This window comes from Haliotis rubra, unplaced genomic scaffold (genome assembly GCF_003918875.1).
Source record: "Haliotis rubra isolate DU_JTF1 unplaced genomic scaffold, ASM391887v1 Scf333, whole genome shotgun sequence".
NCBI classification, from domain to species: Eukaryota; Metazoa; Mollusca; class Gastropoda; order Lepetellida; family Haliotidae; genus Haliotis; species Haliotis rubra.
Window position 1 is genome coordinate 224,782 of NW_025767006.1, and position 20,851 is coordinate 245,632.

Below are 20,851 nucleotides of genomic sequence, written 5' to 3' on the forward strand. Positions count from 1 at the left end.
GCCTTTCTTGACATGCACTGGATATTATCAGAAGTTGCCAGCAACATACAAGTTAAATCTGCAAATACTTGAAGGTTTTTTATCACTATAAGTGACAGAATATACTTATTTAGCATTACCATTATATACTAATAGCCCTATTTCATGTTGGTATTAGAACAGTTTGACACATATCCTTTAACAGTATTGTAGTACAGCGCCCCGTTCCTCAAAGCGATCGTAGCGCTAAGATGATCGTAACTCCTATACTTTAACATAGACTTACGACTGTCGTAGTGCTAAGATGATCGTAACTCCTATACTTTAACATAGACTTACGACTGTCGTAGCGCTAAGATGATCGTAACTCCCATACTTTAACATAGACTTACGACTGTCGTAGCGCTATGATCGATCGCTTTAAGGAACGGGGCCCCGCTCAGACCGACATCGTGCCAATATGAACATCCACGTTGTTGTGTCATCTCGAAAGGCACACTTTTTTCTATTTTGTTATTTTTATGAGCTTAAAATACATGTACTCGGAACCAAATATCTCAGGTTGTCGAGGCCTAATGTACTCGGTGCAATATACCATAGGTTCTTGAAGCTCAACACTAATGTGCATTCAAGCCACACACCACAGGATTTCGGAACCTATTAAACCTGTACTCGTTGCCGTATGACATAGGATCACGGAGCCTAATATATCATGCAGTCGATCCAAACATATATAGAAAAACCTATAGTCCTAACCTAACATAGTCTTGGGTGAGGTGATAACCCGCTCCTTTCATACAAATGTAATGAACGTGAAAATGTGTTTAGCATAATATAGTAATGTAATTTCCACACTGGTAAATAAATATGTGTTATCCGATATATTGACAACCCAAGGTATATTAGAGCAAAACATTTTATACACACAATACCTTGGATAGCACAATACAAGACAATCAACCCTTGTAGTCTGGATTCCTCCCCAGTCTGATCATTGATAGTGAGTAAAAAATACTCCTCGCCAGATTAATGAGTGTGTATTATGTACAGTAACCTCGATTTGTGCAAACAATATCACAATCTCTAATGATGTGTGATTACTTATGAACAGATGGAATGTGGCATCAATGTTTCTACACCCTGGTCCTGAGTTGAGGGGCGGTTGGGTAGCCTAGTGGTTAAAACGTCCGCTCGTCACGCCGAAGACCCGGGTTCGATTCCCCACATGGGTACAATGTGTGAAGCCCATTTCTGGTGTTCCCTGTTGTGTTATTGCTGGAATATTGCTAAAAGCGGCGTAAAACACACACTCACTCACTCACTGGTCCTGAATTAGAGTTTTGGAACGTAGCCTATTGGGATTCCAGATCAGAAGCGGTTCTCAGCAATCTGTTTCGGGCGTAAAAGGTGTCTAAATGGAACGGGGTGGATGCTCGGAGACTTGACTGATGGCGTGTCATGGTTGAATCGTTGCTCATTGTATCAATCACTGGATTGTCTGGGCCAGGCCCGATTACTTACATTTCACCGTCATACGGCTGGAATGCCCCTTTAAACAGGATACACAAGAAAGATATAACACGCACGCCTCATTCGTGATCAACTCGTGTTATTCCGGGACACGCTGGAGGTTACGGAAAGGGACGAGTGGTGACGAATGACGCACACCTATGTGTATTTTAGGGTATCCTCGATATCTCCAGGGTATACGTTCCGATAAGCCTCCACTACAAAGTATATAGTGGAGGCTTATCGGAACGTATACCCTGGAGTTATAGAGGATGATTTTAGGGACGCTTCATACCTAATAACGCGATGTCATTTTTCCACCATGTTATCACATCATGCTATCAACAGATAACAAACATAAATACGGTAAATGGTAACTTCATAAGCTGAACCGTATCCAAGGAAATGTAACAGCTTACAACTACTAAACTACTAAACAATATGATGTACCTTCAACAACAGCTTCAGACATCAACAATGGGAGATAACTCGGGTAGTCTTAACGGACATGAAGTGCGCGATAACAGGAAATCTGGGGAAAAGTCGTTTCTGACATCTGGTAAGATAAGGTTATCATACAAATTGGTTTAAAGAAGGTACTTGATGCAAATATGTACACCTGGAATTATATTACGCATACCTAAATGTATATTCTAACAGAAAAGGACCATTGGTAAACAATACCCTATAATAATAATATCCGGAGGAAATATTTCAATTTTTGTTTAAAAAGTTAAAATTCAAATTGAAACATGGAAACCGTAGCCGATTTTCTATGTCAGGAGTTATTTGACTACCTTCTTTTCTTCTTTGAATCGTGACGATCCTTTATTATATGAGTTTTTCAGCGGGTGCTTTAGACATTTATTAAAATGAGATCTATCCTCATGTAGACATTGCGAAAAGATCCATAGAATTTCGGAACTTGTGAAAATTACCGTTCGGTTCTGATATCATCCTGAATCCTCAAGTGTATTCTGTATCTAATTATCTTGGACACTTTCACAACAATTCGGTGCTAAGCTGGAGTGGGAGATGGCGGTGTTGACGTTAGAGCGAAAAGAGTTAGTGAGTGCGGTTTTACGTCGCCTTTAACAATAGTCCAGCAACTTCACGGCGGGTGACACCAGATATGGACTTCACACATCGAACCCGGGTCTTCGGCGTGACGAGCGAACGCTTTATTCACTGGGCTACCCGACCCCCCACAAAGAAAGAAAAGGCACCCTTGTATAAACATTTTGTGAATAGCAAGCAGTGGTGTCTAGAACAGCGATGCTGTCCTATTTTACCAAATATATAGTGTTGTTTTATTGGGGTTTTAGTTTAAACCCAAAATAATTGCATGGTAAATGCGGATGTAAACAAAGAACAAACAAACGATGGAGTGCACTGACTTACTGACTTGCCCCCAGTGTTCTAATGAATAGGTCGGAAGCAGAACTGAGGGGAATTATGGGAGACATTTGACTAGATTTTAAACGTCGCCTCATTCGAATATGACTCAAATTCGAATACGAAGCGAAGGTACGGGTTAACGTCACATTCAAGATTATTGCACTCGTATAACGACGTACGTGTGTGTGCGTGCGTGCGTGGCTGCACAGGCCCGTTTCATAAAGCGATCGTAACGCTACGCCAGTGCAAGCCCACTGATACAACATTCTGCTGTTAAAATGTATACCGCACTCAGACACAGTATACCAGACACAGTATACCAGGCACAGTATACCAGACACAGTATACTAGGCACAGTATACCAGGCACAGTATACCAGGGACAGTATACCAGGCACAGTATACCAGGCACAGTATACCAGGCACAGTATACCAGGCACAGTATACCAGGGACAGTATACCAGGCACAGTATACCAGACACAGTATACCAGGGACAGTATACCAGACACAGTATACCAGGCACAGTATACCAGGGACAGTATACCAGGCACAGTATACCAGGCACAGTATACCAGGCACAGTATACCAGGGACAGTATACCAGGCACAGTATACCAGGGACAGTATACCAGACACAGTATACCAGGGACAGTATACCAGACACAGTATACCAGACACCGTTTACCAGACATAGTATAACGCACACAGACACAGTATACCAGGCACAGTATACCAGGCACAGTATACCAGACACAGTATACCAGACACAGTATACCAGACACAGTATACCAGCACAGTATACCAGACACAGTATACCAGACACAGTATACCAGGCACAGTATACCAGGGACAGTATACCAGACACAGTATACCAGACACCGTATACCAGACATAGTATAACGCACACAGACACAGTATACCAGACACAGTATACCAGGCACAGTATACCAGGCACAGTATACCAGGCACAGTATACCAGACACAGTATACCAGACACAGTATACCAGACACAGTATACCAGACATAGTATAACGCACACAGACACAGTATACCAGACACAGTATACCAGGCACAGTATACCAGACACAGTATACCAGACACAGTATACCAGGCACAGTATACCAGACACAGTATACCAGACACCGTATACCAGACACAGTATACCAGCACAGTATACCAGACACAGTATACCAGACACCGTATACCAGACACAGTATACCAGGCACAGTATACCAGATACAGTATACCAGACACCGTATACCAGACATAGTATAACGCACACAGACACAGTATACCAGACACAGTGTACCAGGCACAGTATACCAGGTATACCAGACATGGTATACCAGACACAGTATACCAGAGTGTACCAGGCACAGTATACCAGACACCGTATACCAGACATAGTATAACGCACACAGACACAGTATACCAGACACAGTATACCAGGCACAGTATACCAGACACCGTATACCAGACATAGTATAACGCACACAGACACAGTATACCAGACACAGTATACCAGGCACAGTATACCAGACACCGTATACCAGACATATCATAACGCACACAGACACAGTATACCAGACACAGTATACCAGACACAGTATACCAGGCACAGTATACCAGGCACAGTATACCAGACACAGTATACCAGACACAGTATACCAGACACAGTATACCAGACACAGTATACCAGACACAGTATACCAGACACAGTATACCAGACACAGTATACCAGGCACAGTATAACGCACACAGAGACAGTAGACCAGACACAGTATACCAGACACAGTATAACGCACTTAGACACTGTGTAACGCACACAGACACAGTATACCAGACACAGTATAACGCACACAGGCACAGTATACCAGATACAGTCGTTTACCAGACATAGTATAACGAACACAGACACAGTATACCAGACACAGTATACCGCACAGAGACACTGCATACTGACTTCGAACCGACCGGTCCATGATGTTTCATCCGTGCGTTCGGTTGTGTAACACCAAATACATATTTGAAAGATATTTAGGTTGACGCGACGGGGTATATCCTGCTCTCCGGACAGATGTACTATCCTCTAGACCACGGAGCTCGATCAGTGCTTTTATAAACACTGTATGTTTGGCCAAAACTCCAATGCCTAAGAGTCTTTTCCGGTTCGGAATACCCACGGGATTTATATATCTGTACACGCTTGTCGTAAGAGGCAACTAACGGGACCGTGTTGTCAGGCTCGCTGACTTGGTTGACACATGTCATCGTATCCCAATTGCATAGATCGATGCTCATGCTGTTATGATACAGGAAATTGAGATTGTTCCATACAGTATATAAGTGCTGACATGAAACAAACATGGCATCAACATGGCTGGTCTTCGCAATGTTGAGACTCAACAGACCGCTTGATCCTGCCTGCATCCAGACCGATTTTGAGCTAGCAGCAATCCACGCCATAGAAACAGAATTTCCCACTGCTGACGTGAAGGGCTGTTTCTTCCATTTCTGTCAAGCTTCATCTGGAGGAAGGTTCAGGATCTTGGACTAGCTGTTGCCTACAAGGAAAACCCCTGAAGTCACCAAGTGGATCAGGAGAGCAGCTGGACTACCTCTACTTCCTCAAGCCGCGGTCCAAGACACTTGGATTGAAGCCATGGATGACACTCCTGACGTCCCAAGAGCTGGCGACTTCAACGACTACATCGTGACAACATGGGTCGACGACACTGCCAGATTTTTCTTCACCTGTGGAACCACAACTTGACAGCTGGGCTGAGGACAAACAACAACCTGGAAGGATTCCACAACCGTCTGAATCGAGAAATTCCACACAGGCACCCGAACATCTACAGATTTGTAGAAGTCATCAGGAGAGTCGAACACGCCGAGAGAGTGAGGATTGCTCAGATTGACTTTGGTGCTGCGCCAACAAACAGAAACGAGTGTACAGAGAGATCGACAACCGTCTGTGCAGACTCAGGAACAGCTTCCAGCGTGGACAGAAATCCTCTTCAGTTTCTTGACGCCGTCGGCTACCTGCTCAAGCTTGATAGACTGTAACACTGACACTTGAACACTTGTGATAATGTAATAATGTGGTCTTTCTCTCATCCTGATATGTTGATATGAAACACTTGTGATAATGTGATCTTTTGTTCATCCTTATATGATGATATGAAAACACTGAATGTAAATAGACTGAAAAAACTTGACAATTATTGATCTCAATGTGTGATGTATTAAGGTCACACTTTTGATAATGTAATAATGTGGTCTTTCTCTCATCCTGATATGTTGATATGAAACACTTGTGATAATGTGATCTTTGTTCATCCTTATATGATGATATGAAAACACTGAATGTAAATAGACTGAAAAACTTGACAATTATTGATCTCAATGTGTGATGTATTAAGGTCACACTTTGATAATGTAATAATGTGGTCTTTCTCTCATCCTGGTATGTTGATATGAAACACTTGTGATAATGTGATCTTTTGTTCATCCTTATATGATGATATGAAAACACTGAATGTAAATAGACTGAAAAAACTTGACAATTATTGATCTCAATGTGTGATGTATTAAGGTCACACTTTGATAATGTAATAATGTGGTCTTTCTCTCATCCTGATATGTTGATATGAAACACTTGTGATAATGTGATCTTTGTTCATCCTTATATGATGATAATGAAAACACTGAATGTAAATAGACTGAAAAACTTGATAATTATTGATCTCAATGTGATGTATTAAGGTCACACTTTTGATAATGTAATAATTTGGTTTTTCTCTTATGGACCAGTCCACTGTTGATCACTGGATATGTCTGGTCTGGGAGACTCGATTCGATTTTACAAACCACCGCCATGTTGCTGGAATATTGCTGAGCGCAACGTTGAACAACAAACCAACTAATTTGTTTAAGTGTACCTTTTTACATGGAACACAATGTGGTTTGGGTGTGATTTGATTGGCTCAGCAAGCAAGTTTCTTTTAGTCCATGTTCCACCGAAAATTAAAACAATTTGTCAACTGTCAGTAGCAACTGGTTACATGATTGGCTGGTAATATAGTGGACAGGGGGCTTTGTTCAAGGACAGAATTGGGTATTGGGTATTGTCAACAAGTTTTTAATAGTCAACTAAAGGGTCAGTGAAGTAAATAGTGTTTACTTATTCTAAGAACTGACTTTTATATTTTAGAGATTCATTAAGGCATAAAGGGCACATCGACAAGAATGCTATCATCAATTATCATCCCAGAGCGTACGACATGACTGTCAGAAAGAGATGCTGATATAACTGAGATAGGGTTATAATTAATATCGACTGCGGTTGAGAAGGACAAAATACTCCAACATTTCAAACCTGTAATATGTTATGCCTGTCAAATCAATATTTTATTATATCAACATCCGCCACGAGGTAAATTGAAATTAACTTTTTAAAGCGTTCGGGTTTTTAATAATTATAAAATGTAAATGCATCAATCCTTAAAGTAACGTTTTTTTCTGAATGTATTGAAAGATGTTATATATCATGTTAATATTAAACAGCGTAAAAGTTTAAACTTGGTTTATTTGTTGTATAAAGCAGCACTCAGCAATGTTAGGCCATATATAAAAATATTATTGTTTCTCATTACCGCCCGAACAAAAATTCGACCCGACCCTAATATAGTTATTATAATTTAAACTTATTGTTTACACTAGAGAAAATGCAACTTTGACTCTCACATGTGCATGGGATTTTCACACTTCTAAGTTTTGATTTTCTATCAGAAAAACGTGTAAATTTCCACAGAAATCAAGAAGTTTGGACATAAAATATAACGTAAAAATAACATCCGCCCGCCCGACACATATTTTGTTCTTAAAAAAGAAATGAGAAACAAGAATATTTGTATGTGGCCTTACAGCTATATGACGGCGATTTGTGAAGATGAACGGGACTGGACCAGACAACCCAGTGATTGAGATCATGAACATTGATCATCGAAACTGGGATACGATGATATGCATTAACCCAGTCCCGTTAGTTGCGACAACGACTTACGACATGCATCGGTTGCTGAAGACCAATTTTACCTTGGCGTGTTTCCCAGAAGAATGGAATATATAGAGAATACTGACTGACTGAGTTTGGTTTTTACGCCGCTTTTAGCAATATTCCAGCAACATCACGGCGGGGGGACACCAGAAATGGGCTTCACACATTGTGCCCATGTGGGGATTCGAACCCGGGTCTTCGGCGTGACGAGCGAACGCTTTAACCATTAGGCTACCCCACCGCCCCCTATAGAGAATACTACATGAGGTCTCATAACATACGAATTATACGAAACCGGATTCATCAAGAGGTTGCGGAAGAATGTTGTTCTGTAGTACACTTTTGCATGACATCACACTGTAATGACGTCACTACGCCTTGCTCGTCTGCCCCTTTGGTAACCGACGCCACGATGCATGTCAGTTGTCATCGCCTCGTACAGCCTCCTAAATTAAACTACTCCGTAGCACCTCGTTTCTTGGTTTCCAGTTGCTTCATTCGGCTAACATCACTGGTGGAAACTTTGCGCTTGTGTTTTTCGACGCATATAATGTCTCAGTTCGACTCACAACTAAACAGCGACACGGCAACGTTTGCAATGTTTACATTCCCAGAATGCATTTAAGTTGTACAATGAATGAATTCACGTGTTTGTTATGAATGAAAAAGTAGTTCCGTCACAACGTGACCTAATTGAGAGGTCATCGGTTATACAATCAAATTGTTAGAATCTCAGGACAAGTCGTTACGCCGCAGGTCAACGCGATACGACACACGTGTAACGTACGAGTGAGTGAGTTGGGTTTTACGCCGCTTTTAGCAATATTCCAGCAATATCACGGCGGGGGAACACCAGAAATGGGCTTCACGGATTGTACCCATGTGGGGAATCGAACCCGGGCCTTCGGCGTGACGAGCGAACACTTTAACCACTCGGCTACCCCACCGCCCCCGTACGAGATAAGTATGCAGCTACGTTGACCACGTGGGTAATAAAATCGTGTAACAACTTTCCCAGATTTGACATATGCATTTTGATCTCAATGCTGATTGATCGATTGAAGCAATATGACGTCACAGTGTTACATTGTTTAGAAACAGAACATTTATTGTTCATGACGTCACATATTTATTAAATTACGTCATCTAAACAATAGGGTGTCTCCAGTGACGTTTCTCTGCAGGGTTGACATTTCTTACGTTTTTTACTTCATTTTCTTTCTCAAAATGTCAATGAGTAATGCACGGAATAATTTTACCGAAATTACAAATACTTTGAACTGTCATCGTTCAAGTATTTATATTAATTTTGAATATGCATAGCCAGTAAGTAAATGCATATTCATCTGCAGCTATTTACATATTTTCCTTCATTATAATTAGTTATGGAAACTCTCACAAACTTTACTTGAGCGGTTTATTAAAATTATGTTAAGATCAATATATCAAACATTAAATAACGTTCCAATAAAATCAAAGTTGATGGCTATGGAGTGTTATCTATTTTAATTTAAACCATATTATTTATTCACAATTATTCCGTTTACGTTACAAAGTTATATTATATAATTAGTAATGAAGAATATGTTCGGGTACCAATTGGCTTACACAATACAGTCTAACTATCTTTATAATTAGTGCTGTATATTCCGTTTGTGTCCACAGAAATTATAAACGTGGAGATGTCTCACTATGACTTGGGTGGAAGGGATAAAATAAAGTATTTCTGTCGTAATACAGGTCTGGACTATCCTAATGTCTTTCATTCTTTAATGTTTATGATGCTGTTAAAAAACAGTCAGTGCATTTACTATGTATAGATAATCTGCTTTCTTGTAGCGACAAAAACGTACCGATATCAGAAGCCTGTAACTAGATACAACGCGGAAGTGATCTGGCGACCGTCACCAAGTCTAGATATTTTCCCGGTTTTCCCGATCCGGCTGCGATGATCACGAAACTTCCGGTATTTTGGAAATGGTCAAAATCCGACGTCGAATACTGATACAGATTCATTTATGAAACCGCTGTAAGTATTTTGACGTATAACTACTGCATATCACCTGATAGCTTGCACCTGTTAAGCCGAAATGATATTGGCTTGCGATTTACTGCCGGTTTGAGCGGACAGACTGTCCGTTTTTTTTAATAGGGCGACCCAAAGCTGCGGAGCGGGTGATCAGATGATAGATCTGTCTACCACTGCCTTGGGGATTTAAATGATATCGTGAGTGTCTAACCTTTAGAAGTTGTATTAAAACCAATTCAATCCCTACCCGTATAAGATGATGGCATTGACAATCAGAAGCCTGAAGTGACATCGATTTTATCTGATAAACAGGGCCATTTTGGTAGATTCTTGTCAGAAGTCGATGTCAACGTGATCAATATTTCAGCATTGGATTCCTTGCACACTACGAAAACAACAGCTGTCTGCAAGTGCAGTTGATATCTGATGTTATGACATGTGTGTGTTTCAGAGGAATGCATATGAATGTAATTATAGCTCACTTACTAATTAGTGGGCTTGATCAGATTGTAATATTAATTTGATCCAGTGTGCATAAATTGCCAAATTATGTAATCAGCTGATGTTTTTCTTGCCATGATTTACACTGTCTGTCAATGAAACTATGTATATGGATGACATAGGTATGGGTATTTCCAACCATTGATCGTGTAGAATATATATATGTGCCTAATGAATGTTTAGTTGATATGTAGATATGGATTTATCATCCAAAACTGTGTTCCACAGTAGATATCGCTTGTGTGAGGTCAGACGATATCTCCTAGGAGATATCGTTTTGACAGTAGATTTTGTACAATGCCCTGACAATGCTATGACGTCATGAACTTGTTGACGTCACAATGTTATGACATCGCTGCACTGCAAATCTAATGGCAGTACTGTGTTCAGAGATGTACATTTTTCTTTGAAAACTAATGAAGAGTGATTTTTTTATGATAAATAGAATCTCACCCTCGTGTCTTCTGATATCAAATATATCAACACTCCTTGATAAAAGTAAAAATATCCTCAGCAAGCCTCGGATATTTGTTACTTTACCAACTCGTGGTGATATATTTATTATCAAAAGACACTCGGGTGAGATTCTGTATATGTGCCTAATGAATGTTTAGTTGATATGTAGATATGGATATGTCTATAATGGGATTGGGGTGGTGGTGTAGTCTAGTTAAAGCGTCCGCTCATCACGCCGAAGACCCCCGTTTCGATTTCCCACATGGCTACAATGTGTGAAGCCCATTTCTGGTGTCCCTCGCTGTGATATTGCTGGAATATTGCTAAAAGCAGCGTAAAACCATACTGACTCACTCACTATAATGGGAGTTTACTTTGGTTGCATACTCCCCAGGAAGCTGAGAATACACTTTGAGTATACAGTGATCTATTGACAGATGATAATATGCTTTCAGCATACATTGCATCAGTATATTACAAATGGACTAAATCGGATTATACATTTATCAGATGTCAGTGTTTACTCTCTCCATAGCAAGCCGAGTATGTTGTGTCACACAGACATTGTAAATACACACATGATGGCTTGTGTGTAATATATAGTTGTCTGTTAGTGACATGTTATACAACTGATCATGCAACAATCGAGAAAACAACAATGTTCTTAAGTGACCAAAACCTGATAATATGATTATTGTAATTATTACTCTTATATCATATTACAATGTTTTCCGCCTATGTGCTGCATGCTATTCAAGGACAGACTCAACCAGGTATCCAGAGACAGGGAGACGTTTAGGAAGAAATCTAATCTCTAAACATTCTCCTTGTCTCTGATACCTGGTTGTGTTTAGTAAACAATATTTTATGTCATTAAACTAGTGTCATGTACATTATGGACAGGTTGGAACAATCTGTCATCTCTATTTCAATGTCCCATGATGTTTATTTAATGTATGTAGTTTGGGTTTTATATTTACCGGTGTTGTAAATTTTCTATTTGAAATGAGATACCTTCTACACATTTAGGTCTCTTCTTGTTTGACATAAGTAAGGAAGTACATAACCCAGCCAAACTTACAGTACAATATTGAACAAACTTTATGGATTAAAACGTCTTCTATCTTGAGTGCGACGTTTCGATACAGATTTCGCACTCACGAAATAGAAGAAGTTTTTATCCATAAATATTGTTCAATATTCAAGGAAGTTAAACTTGCAGGCGTTAAAATGACAACCAAGTCCCACCAACATGTATATTTGTCATGTTTTTGTTGTCGTATTACATCAGTATTATTATGTGACCCTTGAAGATCCGAGTTTTCAGCAACCAATGGTTTTCGTAAGAGACAACTAATGGGATCGGGTCGTCCGGCTTGCTGACTTCTTTAGCACATGTCAATATATCCCAATTGCGTAGATCGATGATCATGCTGTTGATCACTGGATTGTCTGATCCAGACTCGATTATTTACAAACCGCCACTCACTCAGTACTGATGCTCACAGTGCCATACTGCTGGAATATTTCTGAGTGCAGCATAAAACAACAAACAAGCAAATAACCAGAACATCAGCATGATTTGTTTTGAAATCATTTGAATGTTAAAAAATTAAAATTGTCCTGCAAAGGGCACTCTGATATCATTGATCCCTCTATGCCATTGTACAAAAAAATCTATGGTGATTGTAACTCCCATACCTTAATATAGATCTACCACTGTCATAACGGCACAAACTGATGCATTATCTCATGCCCAAGCACCCATATCGGCACTTCCTTGTTTGTACCTCTTGGCATTCCAGTTATCATAGATCCCTCTATCATGTCTATGCCATTGTACAAAATAATCTTAGGGCTATGGTGATTGTATCTCCCATACCTTAATATAGATCTACAACTGTCATAACGGCAGAAACTCATGCATTAGCTCATGCCCAAGCACCCATATCAGCACTTCCTTGTTTGTACCAGTTGGCATTCCAGTTAAGAACATGGGTCTCCAGCAAACAAATCTTCTCACATGACATTACCGACAAGACTTGGGTTGTCCGACTCCCTGACTTTGATGATGCATGTCCTTAATCCTAAGTTCATCGATTTGTACTCGTGAAGTTCGGTCTTTTAGAGACTGCAATTATATAGAGTGACCTATTTCTGAATGGGGCGTCAAACAAAAACATGTAACAAATTTACTTCATCTTATTCCAATCATTTCACAGCTATTAAATGTTATTGTTAAATATCTCACAGAGCTTCATATATATGTAGACACGTGTTCTTGTATCCAACACTTCAGGTGATTGCTTTATAAAAAATAATCCAACAGTCCAGGGTGATTGGTTTAAAACAATAAATATATTTGGAAGAAAATAACGGGTTCACATGTCACTAGTGGCCTTATGTCTAACCTCTGCCAGACATATATCAGTACCTTATAGGGTTGTAACGATGCATCGAACTATCGATGGATTGCAATTGTTGAGTTTCGATAGCAATTAATCGATGGTAGAAACGAAAAACTATTGATGCCTCGATAGTATGTGTGACTATTGATAGTTTAGAAATTGACTTCCATTGATAAATGCGCAGAGCAAAATACAGGAAGTAAAAGATTCGTTCACTTTGATTTAGAGTTAACCTCCCCTGTTACCTCTTAAAACCTGATCTGAGTTTCAAGCTTCTTGTCAGTTATTAAAAGAGACTGAAACTACTTCAGCTTGTATTATAAATAAAACTATGCATTCATTTGGGAAATGACTTCAAATGAGACAATTCAAGGAGAAAAAACCCTTAGGCTTGGTGTCAATAGTCTCAATAGATTATCGCTATTGCAATAGTTTGTTTCCCTTCAATAGTCACCCCTAGTACCATGGTAACTGAAAGTATTTCCATGACAGTAAATTTCCAGCCTAAGCAATATACTGTTTCCAAGGTTACCCTTTCACACAACCATGAGTGAGTGAGTGAGTTTGGTTTTACGCCGCTTTTAGCAATATTCCAGCAATATCACGGCTGGGGACACCAGAAATGAGCTTCACACAATGTACCCATGTGGGGATTCGAACCTGGGTCTTCGGCGTGACGAGCGAACGCTTTAACCACTAGGCTACCCCACCTCCCCTCACGCAACCATGAAGACAATGTCAGTCATAATATGTTTGATTGGGTGGTCATTATGGGATCACTATTTGCTGTAGTGTTGTGATGGGATTAAACTGATTGTAAGCCTTAGTAATAAATTATGTCATTAATCAGTGTGATAGAAATGGATAAACTATTGCCAATGATGTCAGTGTTGGCCACTTTCCTCTCTGTTGTGACTGGGTTCATGAAAATGAACCTACAGGGATAGTGCTGGAGGAATATTGAATCACTGACCATGATCATTTATTCATCCTCTAAATAACCCTTCACTCACTCACTCCACTCACTCTTATTCTCACTCACTCCACTCAGGGACTCACTTATTTTCACTCACTCATCCCATAAAAACCTCACTCATGGACTCAATTGTATGCCTGTACTCAATCATCCACTAATACACTCACTCACTCATGGAATCGCTCATTCACTCATTAATTCACTCACTCACTCCACTCATGGACTCACTTTAATCATCCACTAATACACTCCACTCATGGAATCGCTCATTCACTCATTGATTCACTCACTCCACTCATGGACTCACTTTAATCATCCACTAATACACTCACTCACTCATGGAATCGCTCATTCACTCATTGATTCACTCACTCACAGCTACTTAAAGCTACTCAACCATGCACTCACATCCCTCATTCTCTCACTCCCCCATCCACTCACTCACACATGATACAGGAAGCCTAGTAATCAGAAATACTAACCCAAATGAAAAAAACACTATAGAGATAACCTTTTATTGTTTGAATTCAATCTGTCTAAGAGAATCATATCATCATGCATGCAATAGGTATTTCCCATATGGATAATGAGTCACTAATAAATGTATGGAATACTCTATTCAGCTATGTGGACAGAAATATGCATGATATGGATTATAGTGATTTTAAACAGAATCTCATTTTTAAAGTTGGCATTTAAAAGTTTCTATTATGAACAAGGGAATAATAACGATATACACCTCTTTATTACAGTGAGTGGTTGAGTGCATGGTTGAGTGCAACGTTTCAATGTCGACACTATTACATTACCATAATGACATCATCATATCACATGCTTAATAACAGTGTTAGTATCTACATTAAACACAAAATTCACTGAAATGGAGAAGTTCTGTATCCATAGAATTATTGTTATTCATGACCAGAAGCATAGCTCTTTCAAGGGCACAACTGACCCAGTAGTTGAGACAGAGTTGTGTCCCTTGAACATATACCTGTAATTCAGGGTTCAAATCCAAGATTTGTCATAATTAAGATTGAAGGTTTACCGGCTCCATACCTATGCAAGTTAGTTCCAGACAACCCTCCCATACTGAGATACTGTAATCATAGTTATTTTCGCGTGGGATTAATTTTTCGCGATTTTAGCGCAAAAAGATTGTGCGTCAATAATCATATCAAGCGAAATTATCGCTTAATTATCGTAAATACTATAGTAATTTTTATTAGTATACACGCTTCCTTAATTCATTGTCAATTGATCTCGCATATGGGACAGGTGTTGTCATGTTGACACAAGTATAATCCCACCTCTCTCTGTGATTGTTTTAGTAAACACAATTCAATTGTGGAGGCAAGCTGTGACCATTGCATGTCTATTGGTCATGATACCATCACTCAGGTGTTTGAAATGCGCGAAAAAACAATTGCGCTAACAGGTCTTTTGTGAACTTTCCGCGAAAATTGCACCATGTGAAAATATATACGATTACAGTGTAACTGAAATACTGTTCAAGATTGTCAAGTACTTCCTGAACTCACCAGGACTGTGTATTAGCAAACAAAAAGCATAAATTGCATTGCAATATATTACCCATATTCCGATATGTATTGCGATATATTGGGAGCTTCAGTGTTTTAAAAAAAAAAAAAAATGGTTCTGAGAAAATACAGTGCAATATGAGGTGAGGTGAGGTGAAATTGGGTTTTACGTCGTACTTGAGAATATTTCGCTCATATGACGACGTGCATGCATGTGTATGTGTATGTGTTTGTGCGGCTGCTTGTACTAGCCCAGACTTAAGCTGGTTTTATAGTGCTAGCCCACTGAGATACCATGCCGCAGTGAAGCATGAATACCCCACTCAGACACATTATACTGACTCCGAGCCGACCAGTCCTTGATGTACCCATTAATGCCGAGCGCCAGGCAGGGACCAACATGTACCATATTTTAACGTCTTTTTGGTATGACGCGGTCGGGGATTGAACCCGCGACCTTCCACTTTCCGGGCGGACACTCTAACCACTACACCACGGAGGCGGTCATCACTTGAAAGACGTATTGCGGTATACTGGTATAACTGTAATACTGTGCAGTCCAACTCACCTGTCCGTTGTAGAATTTACAAGTCAGCGACTTGTGGGCTAGGAGTATTTTGTATGGTTATTAGGGGTGTCACAATACATAAGTTTCATGAATCGATAACGTATCACGATACCCACGTCACGATTCGATACTTATCACGTTTCCTATTTTCGCGCCAAATTTAGTTACATTTTGAACATTAATATTTCATATTTTATGATTGTCCATGAAAAGATCAACATTTTTTATTCTCAGAGATGAAAAAGTTCTAATTTCCCATCTTTGTGCATGAAAATAATCATTTATAACTATCATAACATAAAAAAGCATGATACAATTGCAAAATGTAAACAATTCATAAACCAATACTTTCAAAACTAAATATCGATACAGTTTTGAATGTATCAATAATTGTATTGTCTTAGAAAAAGTATCGATGCATCAATGTATCGATGTATCGTGGCATCCCTAATGCTTATCTATAGTCTGTTTGGCTCAAAATCGGACTGATGAATTGCAATCTAACTCGAAAACTAATAAACATATAATACTCAATGAAACGCTGATCATAATTAAAACGTCAGACCAACTCTGTGAGTTTTTTGCAGAATGTATTTCATAAAAATAAAAAAGTTATTTAACAAACTATCATTAAAATTCTGACACAGTTCACTATATCTTACGAGGAGGAGTGCAGAGAAAGGGACAGCCAGGTGTGCGAAAAAGGATGGAGACGGCACAGCACAGGTTAATGAATCAATAACTTGGTGGGCACTTGTGCACGTGTTTCTCTAACACCTGGCTGTCCCTTTCTCTGCACTCCTTCCCTAGTAACAAATAGTGAACTGTGTCAAAATTTTAATGATAGTTTGTTAAACAACTTTTTTAATTTTAGGACATAAATTCTGCAAACAAACCACAGAGTTGGTCTGATGTTTTGATTATGATCAGCGTTTCATTGAGTATTATATGTTTATTAGTTTTCGAGTTACATTGCAATTCATTGGTCCGCTTTTGAGCCAAACGGACTATAGATGCTGCTATCTATTCCTATGACTTGTTATAAGATACCATTCTATACTGGTTACACACTGGTAGATGAAGGTGCAAGTGCCTCTCTACATCATTGTTGTAAGTGATTAGAAATCAACATAGCTCAGCAATATTTCATATAAACTGTCATGGGAAAAACACATATCATTTTCATATCTCTCTTTGCGACTATTAAGACATCTTAAGTGAACAAAAGCCATTAATTTACTCCTCATGTTGGCTTGGTGTTGTATAATTCATAAATATGACCCCAGCGGATTCATTTGCCACCATCTTGGTACTTTGTATACATTTATTTATGTAATTTGCTATTGAAACGGCTTGTGCATGTTTTCTACTGCACATTGATGTCGGTTCATTGACGTGATTAGTAACAGTTAAGTAATTACGTGCATGACAAATTACACAATAGTCTAATGATATGAATAATTAACTGTGCATCTAATTAAACTACCACTCCTTGTCCCCTCTTACTGATAGGGCCTGTTTGTTTATGTGTCTAGTGTAATGTGCATAGTGTTGATTGTCAAATGTATACTACTCAAAAAAGTTAAGGACCATCCAGTTCTTTCTTATTACAGTCATCCCTCGCAATAAAACTCTTCGCAATACCGCGGATTCGGTTAAACCGCGGGGTAATCCTTGGCTCCCATAAAAAAGTTGCCCAGTGATCACACATATTCACGTCATCGAAATTAGCAGATCAACAAATCCGCTGTTGAGCTCTGGTTAATCACATTGTAAACTAGTGAAATTGAGTGCGGATTGCAATTAACAGTGTTTATCGTACATATCCATGGTTTTTCATATGCTTAAAACATGCAGGGTTTTTTTCAATAATAATAGATGAACAGTGAAACATCGTAATAACTTTATCATAAAGACATGTCATCAGACGAGTACTTACAACGTTTTCTGTGATGCAACAAACCGCGTAATTGCGCGGGTAAACACCGCCATCCGAGAATGTATGATATCAAAAAAACACATTTTATTTGATTAAATTCAATCCCATTTTCATTCATTAAAACTGTTTACAATAACAACGCAGAAACCGTGAGTGAAATGGCATTACCTCATTCCATACAATGCCTGCTTACCACATTCGTGAGGGTCTGTTTTTCGCGCCTACCGCGATAGCACCAATTTCACATTTTTCTCAGCAATCACGAACAGATTACAGCCTTGTCATCCATTGACCCCAAGACCCACGTTATTGACTCATTGAAGTCATATTTGACAATTAATTGCCAACATTTTGTTTTTACAATCAAAAGTGGCACATACCGCGGGAAGTCAGCGGTGACTTGTCAAACTGTCTCCTACGTAAAATGTATCCAGCCAGGTAACCCAAAGTGCTTAGCAATGCTAATTATTATGTTAAATATGTTCGTAGAAAACATGCATTATACTTATACGATAGCAATATATAAGATCTCTGTTAGTATAACTGCTTGACATATAAATTATTCTGATAATGGAAAAGAAATTCTTTGATGTTATATTTTTGGATCTTTTTTAACTGAATCACCGGTACATTGGACCAAAACATCGATCTGTGCACAGCTGATTGCTATTTCCGGCTTAGTTGAATAACAGGTAGCATGACAGGAACAACAATTGAATTATCATGTCTTGTGATGTTTGATTGCAAGTTTCATGTACATACATCTATTTTCATTTACAAAGTTTTTTTTTTTCACCTCCAACAATACGATTTTACTTGGCCTTTGTTCCACGTTATGTAATCAGTACTATAACGCGGGTGTCTAATAACGCGGGGGTCATCCATGGACCCCAAGACCCGCGTTATGGCGAGGGATGACTGTACTATAGTTAATCTGTCATAAGAGAACAATTATACTGGTTTGAAAAAATCAGATGCCCTGAACATTTTTGAGTAGGCCATGACATATACTGGACAAAATAGTTAGGGATATATGTAATTTTTGAAATTATGAATAATGATTTATTTATTCATTGACACACTGATAAAATATCAATCATATTAATACTGATATCCCAACGTTATTTTGTCCAGTGTATTTACTGTTGTAACTATGGTTATACAGGGATGAAAAATTTCCGTAGAACCTCAGATTTGATCGCGCCGGGGTCATTCTTGTGAATTGCCCCCAAGATCCCCAGCTCATTTTCCTCATTTTTCACTCATACCCATTCTCATCCCTGGCTATATGACTGACTGAGTTTGGTTTTACGCCGCTTTTAGCAATATTCCAGCAACATCACGGCGGGGGACACCAGAAATGGGCTTCACACATTGTACCCATGTGGGGATTCGAACCCGGGTCTTTGGCATGACGAGCCAACGCTTTAACCATTAGGCTACCCCACTGCCCCCCTGGTTATATGAGAGTTGGGTAGTTCTTAACTTGTTTGAATAGTACGATTGATTGAAATTGTTAAAAAATCACTGTAAACAACATTTATATTGATTAAGTGAAAACTATTTGTTGATCAATGTTTATCAGGCGTTTTAATGATTGGTTCCCAAATCCCTGTACGTTCGATCAGTGTGAGTTGCCCTAGAAACAGCTTGTAATGTACATATGTATATCCCATGTAGATTGCACTTACATAATCGCATAACCAAGGTAACCAGTATCTCATGTTCATGGATCAAGGATAGCTTCATTAATGTCCTGCTCAGCCAAATTCAAGAAATGTGCACAGTAAGCGTTTGCAAAATGAACGGTGTAAGTGGTATATAGGACTAGCTATTGATTGTGTTCATGGAAGAAACTTGTAGGTTTCAGATCAATGGACAATGTGACAGATGTTTGCTTTGGGTTGTGTTGTACCGTGATCGGTTTATTGCGCTATTCAAGCTAGCTGTGCTGTTCTTGTACATATTGAGCTGCCTCCGTCTTGTAGTGGTAAGATATCTCACAATTTGGCAACCCATCATATGCCTTGAGGTGATCGAAGGATGTATCAATGATTTTGTCTTTGTCTCGTTCTATTCATGGTTGATTGACATTTGGACATTTGGCTTGGATTGAAGGACTGGTAATATTTACTGATTTCATGTTATAAATGAAATATGTTACTGCCATAATATATAGATTTTGATATAAACATCTTTTATTTGTAGGAATAACCATACCAATATCAGTTAACTTTCATGTGTTATGGTTTATGAAAACACTGGAGTGCCTCAATGGTGGAGTAGGTAGAGTGTCTGCTTGGAAGGCTTGAGGTTGGTTGTTCAATCCCCAGCTGTGTCATATCAAAAGAAGAATGCATGTGTTGTTGCCCTGCCTGGTGCTCGGCATTAAAGACTGAGTGAGTGAGTATAGTTTTACGCCGCTTTTAGCAATATTTCAGCAATGTCACGGCTGGGGACACCAGAAATGGGCTTCACACAATGTA

The 20,851-nt window shown here is 39.1% G+C and overlaps 1 protein-coding gene across 1 annotated transcript in view; it reads left to right on the top strand.

The window, feature by feature from the left end:
• Nucleotides 1-9,890: 9,890 nt before the first annotated feature.
• Nucleotides 9,891-20,851, top strand: part of LOC124284301 (oxysterol-binding protein-related protein 8-like) — a 132,836-nt gene continuing 121,875 nt past the window's right edge. The window contains exon 1 of the mRNA XM_046720371.1: nt 9,891-9,976. The gene's annotated coding sequence lies outside the window, so the exon portion shown is untranslated. The remainder of the gene's footprint in view (nt 9,977-20,851) is intronic.